Source organism: Oryx dammah, unplaced genomic scaffold (assembly GCF_014754425.2).
Source record: "Oryx dammah isolate SB20612 unplaced genomic scaffold, SCBI_Odam_1.1 HiC_scaffold_14, whole genome shotgun sequence".
Taxonomy (NCBI): domain Eukaryota; kingdom Metazoa; phylum Chordata; class Mammalia; order Artiodactyla; family Bovidae; genus Oryx; species Oryx dammah.
The window spans coordinates 27,726,713-27,751,073 of record NW_024070198.1 but is presented as its reverse complement, the minus strand read 5'-3'; positions in this window follow the sequence as shown (position 1 = coordinate 27,751,073).

Below are 24,361 nucleotides of genomic sequence, written 5' to 3'. Positions count from 1 at the left end.
AGAACATTGGAGTGGGTTGCCATTCCTGCCGAAAAGAAATTCAGACCTGTGAGAAGAGGTTACTCCTTGAAAGCGTTGATTACTCAAAGCTGAAGTGCCCCCACTTGGCCAGGATCGGCAACTCTGAAGAGGTACTAGCAGGAAGGTGCTGAAGTCTGAGGGATCTAAAGAAACTAGTTATGCAACCCATCTGGAACCAAAGCCTGACTCCATCATTTTACCAGCTATATACATCTGGGCAAGTTACTTAACTTCTCTATGCCTCAGCTTAGTCATTTGAAAAATGACAGATGTGATATCTCCAACATCAAATTTTTTTCAAGTTTTTGATCACATACTGCATGACGAATACTCAGCAAACTATAAGTGTGAGTAATGGGTAACCAATAAATGGAAACTTCATAACAAAGAATATAGAAACATAAACTCTGGAGTAAATTAAAAGTAACTCCAATGAATATAATATACTAATTTAACCAAATCACTTAGCAAATATTTATGGATGTTTTTACTATGTGCCAGGCATTGGGCTATAAGATAAAGGTATTATAGAAAGGAAGATGGCAGCTTCTTGCCTCAGAGAGAAACTGATAAAGGTAAGGTGCATATATCAGGGAGCTCCCCAGTGCCAAAATTTTCATAGGAAAGTCTTAATCATAACTGGGAGATGGGTGGGTATCCTTTGATATCTTTCAGACACATATTTGTGGCTTATCTTTGCTTGCCATAGGAGCCAAGGACAAGCTACCAGAATGGGCTAATAAGATGAAAGAGGTGATTTCTGGCCTCTGCCCTGCCAGATATTCAAAGTATAACCGTGGGCAAGCCCCTCTCCCTCTCTCAGATCTCTATTTCCTTCACAGCATCTCTCCAAGACTGGCTATGATGATTCAATGAGCTAATTCCTGTGACAAGTACCTTGTGAGTTTTCAGAGGCTGTGTCAATGAAAGGGTAAGGAAAATAAGATAAATTTGATAATATCCACTGAGAATCAATTTTGAGCAAAAAGCAGAACAAAAAGCAAACATTCAGCACCCCCTGTCTAGCCCCAAGCTTTCCCTCCTAGCCCCAAGTCTGTCAATACCTCTAATCTCCTCTTTTATTTATGTTGGGCACTACGCTAAATGCCTTATAGGTATTATTTCCATTAGCCAGCACAGGTGCCCCCATGAACTGGGCACTATTGGTATCCCTCTTTACAGACCAGAAATCTGATGCCAAGGGCCATCAGGTCCACAGTGGACCAAATCAGACCTAGAACCCAGCCTAGGTTTCTCTGATGCTGAAACTTGTTTCATAAACCACTTTCACATTGAATTTCCAAGTTTACACCTTAGGGACCCTGAAGCCAAAGGCCAGCTACCTACATGCTGGTCCTTAGGACCTGGACTTCAGAGCACCCAGGGCACCCCAGTGCAGCCCTTTTCTCCTGTATTAATTTCATGGCTCCTAAGTGCCTCCAATTTTCCTTTTTGATTATCAATATGTTCATATAATACAACTAGATTAAAGCATCTCCCTGTCATTGAGAGAATAGAACCACTTATTAAATGGGCCTTTGGCTATTGATGGCCTGTCTTGATGCAGTGAAAGGAGGCATCCTGGAACATTCCACAAGAAACTCCTGACGACTCAGCCACTAACTTTCCACATTTCCTCAGGCAAATAGTTTAACTGTTTTGAGCCTCAGTTTCTTCATCTGTAAAAGAACACTGCCTGCCATTCCTACTTTCTTGAATTCCTATAGGGATAAAATTAGATAATGCATATGGAATAGGTTTATAAGCTTTAAAGTTCTACCATACTAACCATTGCTCTTTAACAGCATCTGTGGTATAATGGAATAATATGGATAACCTGAACTTGAATTCAAGTCCAGACATGACATTAAATACTCTATAATATTATCCAGGATTCTGTTCTATGAACATCATTTTTGTAATCAGATAATAGGAGATATAAAACCTACTTTTTATAGTGGGACTATAAAGTTAGAAATAGAAAAATTGCTTAAAACTGAGCCCAACACATTATTCTAATAAATACTATAACTAATTACTGTCAGCAGTTATGGATATTAATTTTCTCTAATTATTAAAAAAAACGAAGCACAGTATTTGGGCTTATTATCACTTAGAAAATAGACTCAAGATGTGTAGATTTCTTTGGGAGGCTGTTAAAATACAACCTATCTTGAAGAGTGAGGGGAGGGTTGGAGAAGACATAGCAGCCTAAGATGTAAAACCTCCTTTCAGGGGTGGAAGGGTTAAGGAGATTTAAAGTATGGCCACTATTACTGACACAGTCTGCTCTGGGCAAGGGTTAGGCCAGCTCCTGCTGTTTCTCTTGGCAGGAAGTGTAGATCTGCTTTCATCAGGCCTGGCCTTTTCACTCTTGGAAGAGCGGCAACAGCAGCTTTTCGCTGTGAGGGGCCCTGGTAACCATGTTCTTGGAGCAAGATCAAGACGTTTTTGTGATCTGTGTTGCCCTCTCCTTTGATATATACCTGGGCCTGAGGCTTGCTGTGACCTGAAGGCCCCTACCCTGCATGGAATGGAGTGAAGATGGCCCTTCCCATGCCTGTAGTCCCCTCTACTTCCAGATTCCTTATCAGGAAAATCATAAGGAACGTTAGGTGTTCTGAAAGGGATGAAGTAGTCAAAGAGAAAACAGGTGGTCCCACTTAAGAAAGCATAGGTTTATGAGTCTTAAATGGATTTGGGGGTCAGACCCATCACTGTCTAGATTTGTATCTTTAGGGCCATTTTTAAAGTCTCTGGGTTTTAGTTTCCTCATCTGTTCAAAGCGGAAATATAATAGCAACCTGTCTTGGTTATCCCCTCAGGAATTGCCTGAGTTAATGGATAAAGAAACTAGACTAGCAGTTAACTCACTTTGTGTGTTCAACTACAATTGCTTTTACTACTGTTTCTTCCCTTTTGCAGATCATAAATGTATGTGGGGACTTTACAGCAAGCTTCTGTTGGCTCTGTTGTTCTGAAGAGTTTTCTTTAGCACTGATGTCAGGCAAGAGGATTAGCTAGAAGCTGTGGGGAATACAAAGATGCTTACATGGTGGCTCTGTCTTTAAGTAGCTGCCTAGCCAGCTGGTAAGACGGAGCATAAGCAGAGAGTGAGATCCAACAGAAGGAGGTACATATGGGTGCCTAATGAGTGGCCCAGGTGGCAAGTGCTACAGGAACTGAGATGTGGGAAAGGTCAGTCACTGTGGGATGAAACTGTTGGAAAAGTTTCTTGCAGAAATTAATTCTTTTAGTCAGTCAGTCAAGTAGCTGCTCTCTTTGAATGTCCATATGGTTCCATAAACTGTGCTCAGATTTAGGTTTGAGCTGGGCCTTGGAGGATAAGTAGAGATCTAACTATTACACATTGTCTTCATTTCCTTGGCTGCAATTACTTTATTTTGTTCATCTCTCTACACTCTCCAGCCCTAACTAAAACTTCTGAGCATGTCCATCTATCAGCAGGTTCTACAGGAATTTCAAACTCAATATACTCCAAGCTGAGGACATTATCTTTCTTTCATACAGGTCATGACCTAGAATTTTTATTTCAATTCCCATCCCTATACATCCAATAGCCCCAAATTACGAACATTAAAATCAGTTCTAACTATTTTCTCACCCTATGTTTTGCAAAAAACTGCTCAAAAGATAAGCTCAGTTCAGTTCAGTTGCTCAGTCATATCTGACTCTTTGCAATCCCATGGACCGCAGCACACCAGGCTTCCCTGTCCATCATCAGCTCCCAGTGCTTGCTCAAACTCAAGGCCATCGAGTTGGTGATGCCATCCAACCATCTTATCCTCTGTCATTCCCTTCTCCTGCCTTCGATCTTTCCCAGAATCAGAATCTTTTCCAATGAGTCATTTCTTCATAGTGGTAGCCAAAATATTGGAGCTTCAGCTTCAGTGTCAGTCCTTCCAATGAATATTGAGGACTGATTTCCTTTAGGATTGACTGGTTGGATCTCCTTGCAGTCCAAGGGACTCACAAACATCTTCTCCAACACCAGAGTTCAAAAGCATCAATTCTTTGGTGCTAAGCTTTCTTTATACTCCACCTCTTACATCCATACATGACTGCTGGAAAAAAACATAGCTTTGACTAGATGGACCTTTGTCAACAAAGTAAAGCCCCTGCTTTTTTAATATGCTTTCTAGGTTTGTCATAGATTTTCTTCCAAGGAGGAAGTGTCTTTTAATTTCATGTCTGCAGTCACCATCTAGAGTGATTTTCGGCACCAGAAAAATAAAGTTTCTCACTGTTTCCATTATTTCCCCATCTAATTGCCATGAAGTGATGGGACTGGATGCCATGATCTTCACTTTCTGAATGTTGAGACTTAAGCCAGCTTTTTCACTCCCCTCTTTCATTTTCATCAAGAGGCTCTTCAGTTCCTCTTCACTTTTTGCCATAAGGGTGGAGACATCTGCATATCTGAGCTTATTGATAATTCTCCTGGCAATCTTCTTTCCAGCTTGTGCTTCATCCAGCCATGCATTTTGCATGATGTACTGTGCATAAAAGTTAAATTAGCAGGGTAAAAGCCTTGACATACTCCTTTCCCAATATGAAACCAGTCCATTGTTCCATGTCTGGTTCTAATTGTTTCTTGCCCTGCATACAGATTTCTCAAGAGGCAGGGAAGGTGGTCAGGTATTCCCATCTGTTTCAGAGCATTCCACACTTTTTTGTGACACATACAGTGAAAGGCTTTAGCAGAGTCAATGAAGCAGAAGTAGATGCTTTTCTGGACTTCTCTTGATTTTTCTATGATCCAATAGATGACGGCAATTTGATCTCTGGTTCCTCTGCCATTTCTAAATCCACCTTGAACATCTGGAAATTTCAGTTCACGTACTGTTGAAGCCTAGCCTGGAGAATTTTGAGCATGATTTTGCAATTGTTCTGTAGTTTGAACATTCTTTGGCATTGCCTTTCTTTGGGACTGGAATGAAAACTGCCCTTTTCCAGTCTTGTGGCCACTGCTGAGTTTTCCAAATTTGCTGGCATATTGAGTGCAGCACTTTCACAGCATCATCTTTTAGAATATGAATTAGCTCAGCTTGAATTCCATCACCCTGCTAACTTTGTTCCTAGTGATGCTTCCTAAGGCCCACTTGACTTTGCACTCCCGGATGTCTGGCTCTAGTTGAGTGATCACACCATTAAGTCATTAAGATCTTTTTTGTATAGTTCTTCTGTGTATTTTTGCTACCTCTTCTTAATACCTTTTACTTCTGTTAGGTCCAGACAGTTTCTGTACTCTATTGTGTCCATCTTTGCATGAAATGTTCCCTTGATATCTCGAATTTTCTTGAAGAGATCTCTAGTCTTTCCCATTCTATTGTTTTCCTCTATTTCTTTACATTGATCACTTAGGAAGGCTTTCTTATCTCTCTTTGCTATTCATTGCAACTCTGCATTCAGATGGATATATCTTTCCTTTTCTCCTTTACCTTTTGCTTCTCTCCCTTTCTCAGTAATTTGTAAGGCCTCCCCGGAAAACCATTTTGCCTCTTTGTATTTCTTTTCTTGGGGATGGTTTTGATCAGGGTCTCCTGTACAGTGTTACAACCCGTTGTCCATAGTTCTGCAGATCTAATCCCTTGAATCTGTCACTTCAACTGTATAATCGTAAGGGATTTGATTTAGTTCATACCTGAATGGTCTAGTGGTTTTCCCTACTTTCTTCCATTTAAGTCTGAATTTGGCAATAAAGAGCTCATGATCTGAGCCACAGCTAGCTTCCAGTCCTGTTTTGCTAACTGTATAGAGCATCTCCATCTTCGGCTGCAAAGAATATATCCAATATGATTTCAGTATTGACCATCTGGTGATGTCCAGGTATACAGTCATCTCTTGTGTTGTTGTTGCTGCTGCTGCTGAGTCACTTCAGTCGTGTCCGACTCCTAGCGACCCCATGGACTGCAGCCTACCAGGCTCCTCCGTCCATGGGATTTTCCAGGCAAGAGTGCTGGAGTGGGGTGCCATTGCCTTCTCCACTTGTGTTGTTGGAAAAGTCTCTTATGTTGTTGCTCAAAATACAGGAGTATCCAAACTCTAAGACAAGAAAGATGTTTTCTAAATTTTGTCTCTTCCCCTTATTGCCACACGGTGCTGGTGGTGGTGGTGGTAGTGGTTTAGTTGCTCAGTTGTGTCCAACTCTTTGCAAGCCCGTCCTGTTTCTCTGTCCATGGGATTTTTCAGACAAGAATACTTGAGTAGGTTGCTATTTCCTCCTCCAAATGAGCTTCCCGATCCAGGTATCAAACCCATGTCTCCTACATCTCAGGCAGTTTCTTTACTGTTGAACCCAAGAGCTCCTGGGAATTAGGAGATGGCTTGCCTTGGGAGAGGGGCAAGGGTGTCACATTTTTCAGCTCACCACAGTCAATGATTTAAATTTTTATCACTTAAACAGTAAAGAGTTGTTCTGAATTTTTAACTTGTGTTTCTTAAATCTTGCAGAACCTTTGTCTATAGAATGTGGTCATGGCCTGAACTGTAGGAATAAGAGGAAAGAGAATGCACATGTGGCAGGAAATAAGCAGAACAATATGTAGAAGTATATAAAACAGAAGTTCACGGGTGACACCCCATAAACATTTTTGAAAGAGAAGTTGTATATTGCATATGGAGTAAATTATGCTAGCATGCTCTTGAGATAGTCTGTAGGTTAACTACCTTTGAACCCCCTTATTATACAACCGTTTAATATCCCTATAACCATAAAAGTAAACTTTCCTTATAGTTAGGGTGACATTATAATTCATCACCCAACTCAGAATATTTTTGAAAGGGAAGGAAGGTTCTTTTAAATCTAATACAGAATAACAAGCATAAATTGCGACTCTCCTGGGAAGCCAGCATATGAGTTTACTTTACTTATAATGAGATGTGGTGACAACCTGTAATCTAAGCCAACTTGTACAAGTTCCAGGAAAGATGAATTTAGACTTATTTCTGTACTCTAGAAAATAAAATGTAAGTATGTAAAAAAAAAAAGTCACTATTTTGGTTTTTTTTTTTCCTCCTGATTATGAAAATAATTCTGAGGCTTATTCAAGTTATTTGACTTTTTTGTAGTGTATAATGATGGGAAAACACTTACTATAGAAGATTCCTCTAGAAACTACTCAGATATTTAATATACTTATTCATTCATTCATCTACTTTTTCAGTAAATATTTAGTGAGTACTTAATACATATCAGCCACAGTGCTAGGGCATATACAAATTATGGCCATGACAGAAGTATATAAAGAACTTTAGGTGAAAAAGGTTGAAGGGCTAGGGAGGACCTCTTTGAAAGGGCTGAGAAAGTGACACATTAGCAGGAGGGGAAGAGATTCACTGTTTATTTTGGATTAAGTGAAGATGGAGCAAGTATTTTGAAGGGTGTTTGGGTCCAGATATTGAAAAGCTGAGCACACATACAATTCCCACGATGTATGTACATGCTACTTTACATGGTAAAAGGGACTTTGCAGACAGGGGATTATTTGCATAGCCTAATATAACCACAAGGCCCTTATAAGAGGGAAGGAAGACGGTCAGAGTCAAAGAGATACAAGGATAGAAGCAGAAGTCAGAGAGGAGAGAAGATGCTGCCCTGTTGGCTTTCAGCATGAAGGAAGGGGCAGTGAGACAGGAGATGCAGACAGCCTCCAATCACAAGACCAAAGCAGGAAAGCAATACTTCTTCAGAGCTCCCTGAAGGAACCAGGCTTGCCAACACTTTGACTTTAGTCCAGGGAACCTGGTTTCAGACTTCTGATCTCTATAGCAGTGAGAATAAATTTGTGGGTTTTAAGCCACTAAGTTCTTGATAATTTATTATAGCAATGGAAAACCAATATACTGACTAATTGGGAAAAAGGGAGATTATATGCAGCTACCAGTCAAAATTCCATGGACACCTGGCTTCAAATATGGCTTGAGCCTGGTGTTCAAGCAACGTCACCACTGTTTCTTTGTATTCTCATTCTTTATCTCATAACTTACTCTGAACAGGTAGTCTGAAATTTCTTTGTATACTATTCTTGTTATTGTACAATCACACATTGTATACAGAGTAGCTTCTTGCTTTCAGGAGATTAATCAGAAGGAAGTCTTTTTCAGTCTGAGAAGACATCACAATCTTCTACTACAGGAAAGTGAAGGATCATGAAAATATAAATGAAAAACAAATGGTAGCTGAGAGAAAATGGGGAAATGTGTGAAATAGAAGATAGACTGTATGGAATATGGATTTTCACCAATAGCCACTGATTTTTTATCAGGCTTTTATTACGCATCTAATATTTCCAGCATCAGGGTCTTCAAATGAGTCAGTTCTTTGCATCAGTGGCCAAATTATTGGAGTTTCAGCTTCAGCATCAGTACTTCCAATGAAATTCAGGACTGATCTCCTTCAGAATGGACTGGTTGGATCTCCTTGCAGTCCAAAGGACTCTCAAGAGTCTTCTCCAACACCACAGTTCAAAAGCATCAATTCTTCAGTGCTCAGCTTTCTTTATAATCTAACTCTCACATCCATACAAGACTACTGGAAAAAACATAGCTTTGACCAGACGGACCATTGTTGGCAAAGCAATGCCTCTGCTTTTTAATATGCTGTCTACGTTGATCGTCAGAGAAGGCAATGGCACCCCACTCCAGTACTCTTGCCTGGAAAATCCCATGGTCGGAGGAGCCTGGTAGGCTGCAGTCCATGAGGTCGCTAAGAGTTGGACACAACTGAGCGACTTCACTTTCACTTTTCACTTTCATGCATTGGAGAAGGAAATGGCAACCCACTCCAGTATTCTTGCCTGGAGAATCCCAGGCATGGCGGAGCATGGTGGGCTGCCATCTATGGGGTCGCACAGAGTTGGACACGACTGAAGTGACTTAGCAGCAGCAGGGGCAGCAGGTTGGTCATAACTTTTCTTCCAAGGAGTAAGCATCTTTTAATTTCAAGGCTACAGTCACCATCTGCAGTATTTTGGAGCCCCCCAAAATAAGGTCTGTCACTGTTTCCAATGTTTGCCCATCTATTTGCCATGAAGTGATGGGACCAGATGCCATGATCTTAGTTTTCTGAATGTTGACTTTTAAGCCAGCTTTTTTCACTCTCCTCTTTCACTTTCATCAAGAGGCTTTTTAGTTCTTCCTCGCTTTCTGCCATAAGGGTGGTGTCATCTGCATATCTGAGGTTATTGATATTTCTCCCAGCAATCTTGATTCCAGCTTGTGCTTCATCTAGTCTGGTATTTCACATGTTATAGTCTGCATATAAGTTAAATAAGCAGGGTGACAATACACAGCCTTGACATACTCTTTTCCCAATTTGGAAGCAGTCTCTTGTTCCATGCCCAGTTCTAACAGTTGCTTCCTGACCTGCTTACAGATTTCTCAAGAGGCAGGTCAGGTGGTCTGATATTCTCATCTCCTGAAGAATTTTCTACAGTTTGTGGTGATCCACATGGTCAAAGGCTTTGGCATAGTCAATAATACAGAAGTAGATGTTTTTCTGAAACTCTCTTGCTTTTTCGATGATCCAATGGGTGTTGGCAATTTGATTTCTTGTTCCTCTGCTTTTTCTAAACCCAGATTGAACATCTGAATGTTCACGGTTCACGTACTGTTGAAGCCTGGCTTGGAGAATTTTGAACATTACTTTGCTATTGTGTGAGATGAGTGCAATTGTGTGGTAGTTTGAATATTCTTTGGCATTGCCTTTCTTTGGGATTAGAATGAAAACTGACCATTTCCAGTCCTGTGGCCACTGCTCAGTTTTCCAGATTTGCTGGCATATTGAGTGCAGTACTTTCACAGCATCATCTTTTAGGGTTTGAAATAGCTCAACTGGAATTCCATCACCTCTACTAGCTTTCTTTGTAGTGATTCTTCCTAAGGTCCACTTGACTTCTCATTCCAGAATGTCTGGTTCTAGGTGAGTGATCATACCATTATGATTATCTGGGTGGTGAAGATCTTTTTTATAGTTCTTCTGTGTATTCTTGCCACCTCTTCTTAATATCTTCTGCTTCTCTTAGGTCCATACAATTGCTGTCCTTTATTGTGCCCATCTTTGCATGGACTGTTCCCTTGGTATCTCTAATTTTCTTGAAGGGATATCTAGTATTTCCTATTCTATTGTTTTCCTCTATTTCTTTGCATTGATCATTGAGGAAGCCTTTCTTATCTCTCCTTGCTATTCTTTGGAACTCTGCATTCAAATGGGTATATTTTTCCTTTTCTTCTTTGCCTTTTGCTTCTCTTCTTTTCACAGCTATTTGTAAAGCCTCCTCAGAGAACCATTTTGCTTTTTTGTATTTCTTTTTCTTGGGGATGGTCTTAATCCTTGCCTCCTGCCCAATGTCATGAACGTCCATCCATAGTTCTTCAGGCACTCAGTCTATCAAATCTAATCCCTTGAATCTATTTCTCACTTCCACCGTATAATCATAAGGGATTTGATTTAGGTCACACCTGAATGGTCTAATGGTTTTCTCTACTTTCTTCAATTTAAGACTGAATTTGGCAATAATGAGTTCATGATCTGAGCCATGATCAGCTCCCAGTCTTGTTTTTGCTGACTGTATAGAGCGTCTCCATCTTTGGCTGCAAAGAATATAATCAATCTGACTTTGGTGTTGACCATCTGGTGATGTCCATTTGTAGAGTCTTCTCTTGTGTTGTTGGAAGAGGGTGTTTGCTATGAGCAGTGTGTTTTCTTAGCAGAACCATTAGCCTTTGCCCTGTTTTATTCTGTACTCCAAGGCCAAATTTGCCTGTTAATCCAGGTATTTCTTGACTTCCTACATTTGCATTCCAGTCCCCTATAATGAAGAGGACATCTTTTTTGGATGTTAGTTCTACAAGGTCTTGTAGGTCTTCATAAAACCATTCAACTTCAGCTTCTTCAGCATTACTGGGTGGGACATAGACTTGGATTACTGTGATATTGAATGATTTGCCTTGAAAATGAACAGAGATCGTTCTGTTGTTTTTGAGATTGCATCCAAGTACTGCATTTCAGACTCTTTTGTTGACTATAATGGGTATTCCATTTCTTCTGAGTGATTCTTGCCCACAGTAGTAGATACAATGGCCATCTGAGTTAAATTCACTCATTTCAGTCCTTTTTAGTTCACTGATTCCTAAAATGTCAACGTTCACTCTTGCCTTCTCCTGTTTGACTGTTTCCAACTTGCCTTGATTCATGGACCTGACACTCCAGGTTCCTATGCAATACTGCTCTCTATAGCATCGGACTTTACTTCCAACACTAGTCACATCCACAACTGGGTGTTGTTTTTGGCTCCATCTCTTCATTCTTTCTGGAGTTATTTTCTACTGCTCTCCAGTAGAATATTGAGTACCTACCGATCTGGGGAGTTCATCTTTTAGTATATGGTATAGGGATTCCTGTTTTCTTGAAACATATAGTATAAGAATTCCTTTTTATCTTTGCCTACTATTTCATTTAAATGTTTTGTATTCGATGAAAGAGAGCGTGTAAGGTCTAGTGTGAAGTGGGGGAAGGGCACTAAGATGTCCTTGATGGTCACAAGGCCTACTCTGCAAGAAGAGAAGGGAGGGAAAGTATATGGCCCTGGGACAAAATCATGTTAGGTCAAAGTCTGGTCAAGCAAAGCTTCTTTTTAAGGAAAGCTTCTTGAAAATGTGATATTTGGATTGGGGCAAGGTTTTAATAAGCAAAAGGGGAGGGGAGAACACCTCAGGAGAAAGACTGGCTGAAGATGGGAATGCAGGAGAGGACAATGTCTGGTACAACCTGAATGCAGAAGATTTCAGAGAAGGTAGCAAGAAAAGGGGGTTGAAATAAGGACTGGTGTAAGGTCCCAGTGTTACAGAATGAGTTCGTTTGAGGTCAGTCTTTGTGTTTGATAATGAGATTTGAGAGTCTTAGATCCTCCCTGTGGCTTGACCCAGTTGATGGCTCACAGTAAGGTCTCCAGGCTCATCCACCAAGACAGGAAAGTGGAAACTGTCCCAGCGGACTTCAGAACCTTGAAGCCAGACTGTCTTCTCTCAGAACAGGAAAGTTTCTTCTGGTGAGACAGTTGTTCAGAATGCCACATTGATTCCATGTGCCCAGGCCATATTGGATAGGGGAACAGACAGAAGGAACATTTTCTGCAATAATCACACACACCTTCATTATTTCCCAAGAAGGATGAGGAAAAATGAGCTGCAGCTCCTTGCAACCGAACACAATTCTTCTAGCCTATAGATGAGCACATATTCATTCCAGTCAGAGAAGTGGTCCCTGAAAGAGTTTGAAATACCCATATCCTTTCACATTTAAATTACAAAAGCTAGTTAATTTGGCTAATTAACTCTTGGTGGTGAAATATAAAAAAAAAAATCTAAATTTTAATTTTCATATATGAGTTCCTGATGATAATCACCAATCTCAAGGGGAAAAAAAAAAAAAAAAAAACTCACCCCAGTTAAAAATAGTGTTGTCATGAGAAGAGAAACTTCAAAACAACTTTTTTTCCTCAAATAGTTGTATTGAATATTTAAAATAAATTTGTTGAAAGAAAATCTGAACATGAAAATCAATGAGTAAATGAACACAAAAACCAATCATACTCCCTCCACCTAAAAAAGAACCTCTTTAGACATTCTGGGTAAGTCCTTACAGTATTATCCACTACATATGTATTTCCCATTAAAAATACTCTTGTGGTCTGCTGAAATACTTTTAACTTTGTGTAAAAATTAGATTAAAATAGACATTTTCATATTAATTATTATACTGCTATAACATCATACATTTAAAAAGTTAATATGTTTTAATTTAAACTGCTTAGATGCACACATTCATAATTTAACCCACTGAAAATTGTGGCAAGAGAGATGGTAACAGTTTCTCATTCATTTTGATGTATTTCTTCAAACCTTTCCGGGCCAGAAGCATCAAGATGTCTTTGAAAGTGAAAGTGAAAGTGAAAGTGAAGTCGTGTCTGACTCTTTGCAATCCCATGGACTGTAGACTACCAGGCTTCTCTGTCCATGGAATTTTCCAGGCAAGAATACTGGAGTGGGTTGCCACTTTGCTCAGGTATAAAAGCATGATGAGCAATGGCTTCCAACATGTTTAGAAAATGACAGCCTAAAAGAAACACTTGAAAAAACTAACAAACAAGAAATAAAGTTCAAGTAACTTCAAAGAGTGTCCTCCTGGAGTGATAGGGGGACCCTAAACTCCCCTATTATCACCCTTGATTGTAACTGAACTCCAAGAATTTTCTTTCTATCTGGGGCCATTAGAGGAAGAACTACAGCTCTAAAAGTCTGACCTGAAGGCAGGCGACTAGTGGGAACATTCCCAGGGCTGCACATTAACTTCACAAAGAACATTTAATGATTTAAAATAGCATGTGTTTTTATAGTACTTTTTTTCTTATAGCAGTCAACATACTGGGCTATAGATTTTAATGTCATTTGAATCTGGATTTGTATGAGAGTAATAAGTATGTTCCTATAAGGCTGTAGGTGATTTAGAATTTAAAAAATTGAATTATACTTAAAATATACAATAATAACTCAGTCTTTGAAGAAACCCTGCAGTGTATCTCTCGGAATCTCAGAGAATCCTTGATTCTGTGAGTAACTATGGTTCTTGAAAACTTGCTGCATTGTGTCATTCAGCATTTTCACATTGAAGGAGGGTAGTCCGTGGTTTTCTTTTAGGTCAGTTTAATTCATTAATATTTATGAGACTCTTCATTTTAAAAGGTAAGTCTTTGTTTCTTTCGTACCTACTGAGATTCTTTCCTGAAATGTGATTATTTTCAGTTGGCATCACTGTTAATATCATACTAAATATTTCATATATTCATATTATAGATTATATTTGGGAAAGTAGATTGAAAATGGAGCTAATTAGCACACCTATTTACCATGGTTTGGGAGCAATGCAGAACTGCTGTTACTATGACATCAACAAAGATATCCTGATTCCCAACTGTGAGAGGACAAGAACATGCTCATACAAAGGAAAGCATCAGAGACACTAGAGGGGGCTAAGAACTAACTACACAAAGTCAGTTCTTAGATGTATTGACTTTTACATTATTTGCTTCTGTTGGAAAAAAATAGACAAAAGAGAGATGAGCATAGAAAGATGCCAAAAAAACATATCTTTTAGAAAACTATCATGTACAAATTATTCAGTGAATAGTTGGCATTTAGATTTATGGAACAAACTTTAAAACAGAGAAAACCATTGTAGAATTTTTTTTAAATTATTTTATTTTATTTATTTATTTATTTTAGAATTGTGCTACCATTCTGCTAAGTCACTTCAGTCGTGTCTGACTCTGTGCGACCCCATAGATGGCTCGCGACCCCAGGTCACTGGCTGGCAACCCCAGGCTCCCCTGTCCCTGGGATTCTCCAAGCAAGAATACTGGAGTGGGCTGCCATTTCCTTCTCCAATGTATGAAAGTGAAAGTGAAGTTGTTCAGTTGTATCCAACCTCAGCAATACATGGACTGCAGCCTTCCAGGCTCCTCTGTCCATGGGATTTTCCAGGCAAGAGTACTGGAGTGGGGTGCCATTGCCTTCTCCACACCCAACCCCATGCTACATCAAAAAGATAAATCAGTTTCTAGCTGGGAATTGGACCATAAAGAAGGCTGAGCGCTCAAGAACTGAAGCTTTTGAACAGTGGTGTTGGAGAAGACTCTTGAGAATTCATTGGACTGCAAGGAGATCAAACAATCAATCCTAAAGGAAATCAATCCTGAATATTCATTGGAAGGACTGTGAAATTCCAATACTTTTGGCCATGTGATGTGAAGAGCTGACTCGGAGAAGACCCTGATGCTGGGAAAGATTGAAGGCAGGAGGAGAAGGGTTGACAGAGGACGAGATGGTTGGATGGCATCACTGACTCAATAGACATGAGTTTGACCAAACTCCAGGAGATGGTGAAGGACTGGGAATTCTAGCATGCTGCAGTCCAAGGGGTCACAATGAATCGGACATGACTGAGCGACTGCACAACAACAAAAGCTGGGAGTTGGTTGCAGATTTATCCCAGATCATATGTCCTTTCTCCGCTCCTGCATGGTTTCATCATCAGTTGCCAGAGGAGGCTGCTACCTCACATAAAGCCTTTCTTCTAATCATTGTGGGCTTCAGGGAGTCATGAAGCAGCACTTGCATCCAGACAGATTGTGAGTCTTCCCAGTCAATGTGAAATGCATTTATGCTATACTTTGGGTTGGTCAAACATTACATTACATCATATGGAAAAAACCCAAATAAACTTCTTGACCAGCCCAATATTTTCTTTTGACAAACTCATAACAGTTACAAATATATATGTATATATATATATATATCCAGTGTTATGAATCTTCAGTTATTTCTGATTCTTTTGCATAAGCTCTGTGAGCCTTATGATTTGTTTACCCTATGATTTGTAAATCCTGTCAACCAGGCTGACAACTGGGAAGGTAGGTGCTGCGAATGGGTAGCTACCTCTAATGAAGAGAAAACATTTTCTCTGGAAGCCCAGAACAATGATATGGAGCAGAGCAGACCAGAAGGTCCACCCCAGGGCCTTAGGAAGAACAGCTGACTGAAAATTTCAGCCTAGAAGCCCGGCAGCGCTGACCTCAGGAGGAAATAAAGACCCAGGTTTGGGGGCCATATGATGCCTAGAGCCTAAGATTATCTTACAATTTGAGAATGGCTTGCTTTAAGGCTACTACTACTACTAAGTCACTTCAGTCGTGTCCGACTCTGTGCGACCCCATAGACGGCAGTCCACCAGGCTCCCCCATCCCTGGGATTCTCCAGGCAAGAACACTGGAGTGGGTTGCCATTTCCCTCTCCAATGCATGAAAGGGAAAAGTGAAAGGGGAGTCACTCAGTCATGTCCGACTCTTAGCGACTCCGTGGACTGCAGCCCACCAAACTCCTCCGCCCATGGGATTTTCCAGGCAAGAGTACTGGAGTGGGGTGCCATTGCCTTCTCCTAATTCCATTCAAAATGTTTGATGCCATTCCTGATAGGTGCTTATGGCAACTCCTTGAAGTTATGGGCTATACATTTAATGTTCCTAATTGATGTATCAATGTTCAATATATGGATGGACTCCAAAAGTCATGGGCTATATATTTAATGTTCTTAACTGATGTATCAATGTTCAATATATGGATGGACTCCAAGTGTATCGGCTGGTGGACTGATGTGGACTTAAAAAAAAAAAAAACCTTTACTACAGAAGGAATAACCAGTGTAATACCTTTTAAGCTTTACTCTTACCCTCAACCAGATGTGTCCAAATAAGTGAATCAGAGATCCTGGAATTTCTCAGGGCTTCACTCAATGGCCTGGCTTCCTAGAGCTGTTGGGGCAGAAAATGCCACTAGTCATGATGGTATTAAATTTTATTAGGATTCTTTTCTATGTTGAGTGGATGAAACAAGGAGGTAGGTCAAAAAATAACTTTACACTAATATCTGCTTACATGGTAAATCATCTTATGTATGTATGTATACATACATAAGTATTCTGAGTAGTGCCCACTGACACTAAAGAGAGGTTCCCGCATCATATTATAAAAAGAGAAAAACACACAGGAAAAAAGTAAAAAGCAAAGGACTTCTCCCTCTCAAATATGCAAATAATGAGAATGTAGAGGAAGGAACTTCACATTCAAGCTGCACCTGCACACCCACAATATTCTCACTAAGTGAAGAGTATCAGAGAAAGAAAATGGGAAAATATATTTTAAAAAGACTTCATTCAAAGACACCTATTCATAGCCAGTAAGCACATGAAAAGATGCTGAAAATCATGTCATCAGAAAAATGCAATTTAAATCACAGCTAAATACCACTTCACACCTACCAGAATGATTAAAATACAGAGACATGTTTGAGAGAATCTGGAGAAACTGGAACCCTCTGCTGAGAATATAAAAGGCACAGTTACTTTGATAGCTTCCAAAAGAGTTAAATATTATATAAACTCATCATAGTAACCACTTATGGTGACAATTGTGTTTATATGACATGTCCTAAAAAGGATAAACCTATAGAAACAAAATGTAAAGAGTGGCTGCCTAGGGCTAGAGGTGGTAATGGGAAGTATATGCAAATAGGCACATAGGATCTTTTGGGGAGAGATGGAAATGTTCTAAAATTAGATTGTGGTAAAACTTGCATAACTGTAAATTTTCTGAACATCTTTGAAATTATACACTTAAAATTGGAATATTTTATGGTATGTAAATTATATCTAAAAAGCATAAGATTAAATTAAATAACTGTGTTATAATCCAAATGTTTGTAAAAGCAAAAATGAATTACTTCTTTATCTACATTAAACCAAAGCTGAGCCAAAAATGTCAAATGTATATTAATACCTACAAACTACATATTCATATAACTACACACATATTTAAAACTACTAAAAACTCTTTGCAGTATTTTGATGGGTTTTGCTTTGAAAAGTTTAGAGTAATATATCAAAATAAGTTTAATATTTAAAAAGTGGCTACTGTTTTTCTTAAAGCAATTCCATCATAATCATCATTATTATCATATTTAATAATCATTATATGTATTAATCTAACAAACAATGAACCGTGGAACCCATTCAAGGACACTTGTGGATGTAATAACCTAAACATTCATCTGACATCTTCATTCAAGATATCTCTTCCAATATTAGAAAAGGATTACTTCCTGAGGCAACACATTTAATGGCACTCTGCATCCTAGGAAAACATTTTCAAGTTTCTAACAAATATCTTTACTTGCATGATCTAGAGCAATGTTTTCTGATAAAACTTTCTGCAATAATATAAATGTTTTATAATCCATGGTCCAATATAATGACCACCCCCTAGCAACATGTTACTGTTAAGAACCTGAAATGTGGCTAGTGGACATGAGGTCCTAAGATTTAATTTTAATTAATTCTAATGAATTTAAATTTAAATAACTGTGTATGGCTGATGGTTACCATATTGGATAGCACAGGGCCAGAGGTCCATCCAATTTAAATGAATAAGGAAAACTGAAGTCCTACTCCTTCTTGAAAAATCTACTTATTCTCTTGTTGTACTCCCCATCTCAATGAAAGTTACAATCATTCATCCATTTCAGAAATCTTGGATTCATCCTAGAGATGACTTGCCATCTGCTTGCCATCTGTCATCCAACCCTAGAAATTCTCTACCTTCAAAATGACTCTTTATTCTTGTCTGCCCTCTGTATTTCACTGCTTCATGTTTCATTCTTTTTCATGCTTTTTTATTTCTCACCTCATCTTGTACCAGTCTGTTTTGTCTCTATGTCACCTATTTCACTAGCCTACAGCCTCTGTCTCTGCATGACTGCCACAATAACTTTTACAAGGCATGTCTGAAAATGCCTCCCTACTCTTGAAATCCTTCAGTGTCCTCCATTGTATTCTAGACATAATCTAAATTTTATTTGAGCTTCTTTGTTATGTGGCCCCTCCTGTACTTACTACCCAGCTCTGCTCCATCACACAATTTGCACATGTTGTCTTGTTACATCACATTATAGACTGTCTTCTATGTTTTTATAGGGAAGGCAGGAATCACAGACAGGAAGAATAGGTGATCCAGATGCAGACTGTGAGGGTTTAAATGTTTGGTCCCCCACTTAGCTTCTCTTAGGTCACACTTCTTAAGCTGTAAAAGTGGGATAATAACAGCAAATACCTCTTAGAGTTAACAAGATAATGCTCATAATCATAAACTTGTGTTTGAGATCAAGTATGCATTCCATGAATGTTTGCTATTGTTATTAATATTCTTGACTTGTCCATCTTATGGATCACTATTTATATTTCAAGATTCAGATACCACATTGCCAAAGATATCATTTGTAATGGCCTTCTTTCTCCCAATCAATTTGTCATCCTAAGCTATAATCCTATAATTAAATTGGCATGCAGTTTTATGACTCAATGTATAGGGGATACTGTTACATTTTTATATTTACCTCTTCTATGAAGCCTATAAACATCTGAGAGTAGGAACTATGGTTCATTCAGGATAACTCACTTGTGCCAACATCTAATCTACTACAGATATTCAATAAATATGACCTTCCCATATGAAGTTAGAAAAACAGTACAGTTTTTTAGGGATGAGCATGTTGTAGTTCAGTTGCAAAGTCATGTCTAACTCTTTGTGGCCCCATGAATTAGAGCATGTGAAGCCTGCTAGGAGACCAAAATTTCTAGGATTGATGGAGGTTAATTACTCAATAAGCTTCCAGGTCAGTTGTTGAAATGTGTAATCTACTGGTACTGCTTTGATTACAGTGGACAACCTGTAACTTGAGCATCAAACAAGGTCCCTAGATCAAAAAGCTGGAATGCAGCCAAACTTGGGTCAGACTAGGTACAGCTGATTTTACTCTAGGCTATTCATATAATTCCCAAACAAGTCTTCATCAGAATCCTAACTGGGGAGAAAAACACTAACTATGAATTTTCTCTGATATATATAGCCTCTAAGAAGTCAACATGTGAGCAGATATGAGAGGTTACCCTCATCAAGTCAAGATATAATTTCCTCACTTTTGTAGAAGATGTTATCTTGACAAAGTAGCTCTAAACTCAGCCCCTTACCAGTTTTGAAATGGTTCTCTTCTACCACAATTAAACTGCCATAGTGAAGGATATTATATTGAAACCTTTGGCGGTTAGTTCTATATACTAACAAGATTAAGCTATGTTGTTCATTCGCTAAGTAATGTCTGATTCTTTGTGACCCCATGAATGGCAGCATGACATACTTCCCTGTCCTTCACTATCTCCCTGAGTTTGCTCAAATTCATGTCCATTGGGTCAGTGATGCTATCCAACCGTCTCAATCTCTGTAACCCTCTTTGCCTCTTGTCCTTAATCTTTCCCAGCATCAGGTTCTTTTCTAAGGAGCCAGCTCTTTACATCAGGTGGCCAAATTACTGGGGCTTCAGCTTCAACATCAGTCCATCCAGTGAATATTCAGGGTTGATTTCCTTTAGGATTGGCTGGCTCCATCTCCTTGCAGTTCAAGGGACTCTCAAGAGTCTTATCCAGCACCACATTTCAAAAGCATCAATTCTTTGGCCTTCAGCCTTCTTTATGGTCCAACTCTCACATCCATACATGATTACTGGAAAAACCATAGCTTTGACTATACGGACATTTGTTGACAAAATGATGTCTGTTTTTTAATATGCTTTCTAGGTTTGTCATAGCTTTTCTTCTAAGGAGTAACTGTCTTTTAATTTCATGGCTGCAGTCACCATCTGCAGTGATTTTGGAGCCCAAGAAAATAAAGTCTGTCACTGTTTCCACTTTTCCCCCATATATTTGCAGTGAGGTGATGGGACTGGATGCCATGATCTTAGCTTTTTGAATGTTGAGTTTTAAACTGGCCTTTTCACTCTCCTCTTTCACCTTGATCAATAGAGTCTCTAGTTCCTCTTTGCTTTCAACCATTAAAGTGGTATCATCTGCATACCTGAGGTTGTTGATATCTCTCCCCACAATCTTGATTCCAGTTTGTGATTCATCTAGCCCAACATTTCATATGATGTGCACTTTATATAAGTTAAATAAGCAGGATGACAATATACAGCCTTGACGAACTCCTTTCCCAATTTGGAGCCAGTTCATTGTTCCATGTCAAGTTCTAACTGTTGCTTCTTGACCTATATACAGGTTTCTCAGAAGACAGGTAAGGTGGTCTGGTATTCCCATCTATTTCAGAGTTTTCCACAGTTTGTTGTAATCCATACAGTCAAAGGCTTTAGCCTAATTAATACAGCAGAAGTTTATGTTTTTCTGGAATTCCCTTGCTTTTTCTGTTATCGAACAGATGTTAGTAGTTTGATCTCTCGTTCCTCTGTCTTTTCTAACCAAGCTTGTACATCTGGATGTTTTAGGTTCGTGTACTGCTGAAGCCTAGCTTGAAGGATTTTGAGCATAATCTTGCTAGAGTATGAAATGAGTAAAATTGTGCAGTAGTTTAAATATTCTTTGGCATTGTCGATCTATGAGATTGGAATGAAAACTGACTTTTCCACTCCTGTGACCATTGCTGAGTTTTCCTGACTTGCTGGTATACTGAGCACAGCACTTTAACAGCACTATATTTTAGGATTTGAAATAGTTCAGCTGGAATTTCATCACCTCCACTAGCTCTGTTCATAGTAATGCTTCAGAAACCCCACTTGATTTCACACTCCAGGATGTCTGGCTCTAGGTGTGTGTTCACACCATCGTGGTTATCTGGGTCATTAAGACCTTTTTTGTACAATTCTTCTGTTTATTCTTGCCACCTCTTCTTAATCTCTTTTGCTTCTGTTAGGTCCTTGCATTTTCTGTCCTTTATTGTGCCTATCTTTGAAAGAAATGTTCCCTTGGTATCTCTAATTTTCTTGATGAGATCTCTAGTCTTTCCCATTCTATTGTTTCCCTCTATTTCTTTGCATTGTTCACTTAAGAACTCTTCACTTTCTTTCCTTGCTATTCTCTGGAATTCATTCAGTAGGGCATATCTTCCCCTTTCTCCTTTGCCTTTCACTTCTCTTCTTTGCTCAGCTATTTGTAAGGCCTCATCAGACAACAATTTTGCCTTTTTTGCATTACTTTTTCTTGGGGATGATTTTGGTCACCACCTCCTATACAATATTATGAACCTCCAGATTGCCTGAAGATAGAATCTAGTCCTTTGACTCTATTTTTCACTTCCATTGTCTAATCATAAGGGATTTTATTTAGGTAAAACCTGAATGGCCTAGTGGCTTTCCCTATGTTCTTCCATTTTAGCCTGAATTCTGCAATAAGTAGCTGATGATCTGCACCACAGTTAGTTCCAGGTCTTGTTTTTGCTAACTGTATGCTGCCGCTGCTGCTGCTAAGTCACTTTAGTCATATCCAAATCTGTGCGACCACATAGACGGCAGCCCACCAGGCCCCTCTGTCCCTGGGATTCTCCAGGCAAGAATACCAGAGTGGGTTGCCATTTCCCTCTCCAATGCATGCATACATGCTAACTCACTTCAGTTGTGTCCGACTCCATGCGACCCCATGGACAGCAGCCCACCAGACTCCTCTGTACACAGGATTCTCTAGGCAAGAATACTGGAGTGGGATGCCATTCCCTTCTCCAGCTAACTGTATAGAGCATCTCTATCTTTGGCTACAAAGAAGATAATCAATCGGATTTTGGTGTTGGCCATCTGGGATGTCCTTGTGTAGAGTCATCTCTTGTGTTGTGAGAAGAGAGTGTTTGCTATGACTAGTGCATTCTCTTAGCAAATCCCTATTAGTCTCCTGTTTCATTTTGTACTCCAAGGCAAAACTTGCTGTTATTCCAGGTATTTCTTGACTACCTACTTTTGCATTCCAGTCCCCTATGATGAAAAGGATATCTTTTTGTTGGTGTTAGTTCTTGAATGTCTTCTAGGTCTTCATAGAATTGTTGGACTTTAGCATCTTCGGCCTTAGTGGTTGGGGCATAGGCTTGGATTATTGTGATGTTGAATGGTTTGCCTTGGAAATGAACCAAGATCATTCTGCTGTTTTTGAGACTGCACCCAAGTACTGCATTTTGGACTCTTTCATTGACTATGAAGACATTTCCATTTCTTACAAGGGATCCTTTCTCACAGTAGTAGATATAATGGTCATCTGAATTAAATTTGCCCATTCCAATCAATTTTAGTTTAACAATTCCTAAAATGTCGATGTTCACTCTTGCCACTTCCTGCTTGACCATGTCCAGTTTACTTTGATTCATGGACCTAACATTCCAGTTTCCTATGCAATACTGTTCTTTACAGCACTGAACTTTACTTTCACCATCAGGCATGTCCACAACTGAGCGACATTTCTTCTTTAGCCCAGTCTCTTCATGCCTTTTGGAGCTGCCTCTCCACTGTTTCTCATTCAGTTCAGTTGCTCAGTCATGTCCTACTCTTTGCGACCCCATGAATCGCAGCACGCCAGGCCTCCCTGTCCATCACCAACTCCCGGAGTTCACTCAGACTCACATCCATCGAGTCAGTGACGCCATCCAGCCATCTCATCTTCTGTCGTCCCCTTCTCCTCCTGCCCCCAATCCCTCCCAGTATCAGAGTCTTTTCCAATGAGTCAACTCTTCACATGAGGTAGCCAAAGTAGTGGAGCTTCAGCTTTAGCATCATTCCTTCCAAAGAAATCCCAGGGCTGATCTCCTTCAGAATGGACTGGTTGGATCTTCTTGCAGTCCAAGGGACTCTCAAGAGTCTTCTCCAACACCACAGTTCAAAAGCATCAATTCTTCAGCGCTCAGCCTTCTTCACAGTCCAACTCTCACATCCATACATGACTACTGGAAAAACCATAGCCTTGACTAGACGGACCTTAGTCGGCAAAGTAATGTCTCTGCTTTTGAATATGCTATCTAGGTTGGTCATAACTTTTCTTCCAAGGAGTAAGCGTCTTTTAATTTCATGGCTTCAATCACCATCTGCAGTGATTTTGGAGCCCAAAAAATAAAGTCTGACACTGTTTCCACTGTTTCCCCATCTATTTCCCATGAAGTGATGGGACCAGACATTTTCTTCAAAATCCTCCCTCCATAAATGGATGGATGAATAGATAAACAGATAGATAGATAGGAGATGCCTATCTACATATATTATGTATACCACTTTCTGTTTCTCTGGTTCAACTTGCTCAAGAATAAGGTAATGTACCAAGGGGATGAATCTTTAAAGTATGGTTATCTTCCAATATGTCCAGGAAGATTTATCAATACATCAAGGCTCATTTTAAGAAACTTGATTTTGCACCCCAAGAATTTTGCATCCAACCTTTCTGATGATTCAGAATCACCTGACAAAAACTGGTACAACTATCTGAAGACTCAGAAACTTGATAGACCCTGTATGTGATTTTAGCTCTAAAGTTTTAAGTCTTCCCATTTTATTCATCTTCTTTAAACCCTTTCCGGAACTATCCTATTTCCAACTTAACCTTAATTTCTGAGAACATGGGTGATATATAATACTTAACTCTTACAAAAATGCATCTAATCCTTCCTACTTCTGCAAATGGATACTTGTACTACTGTTTATATAACAGTAGTATATCACCAGCAGCAGCATGTTTTTTATGGCCGTTTATACTAAACACAATGAAATATCCAAAAGAGAAATCAAAATGGCTCTACTCTATTCTTCATGTATGCACTAATCAAATAGCTTATTGCATGTGGGTAACAATCCAACATTTTATTATAAATAAGAAATGCTTTTAGGAAAGAAAAAGCTGTTA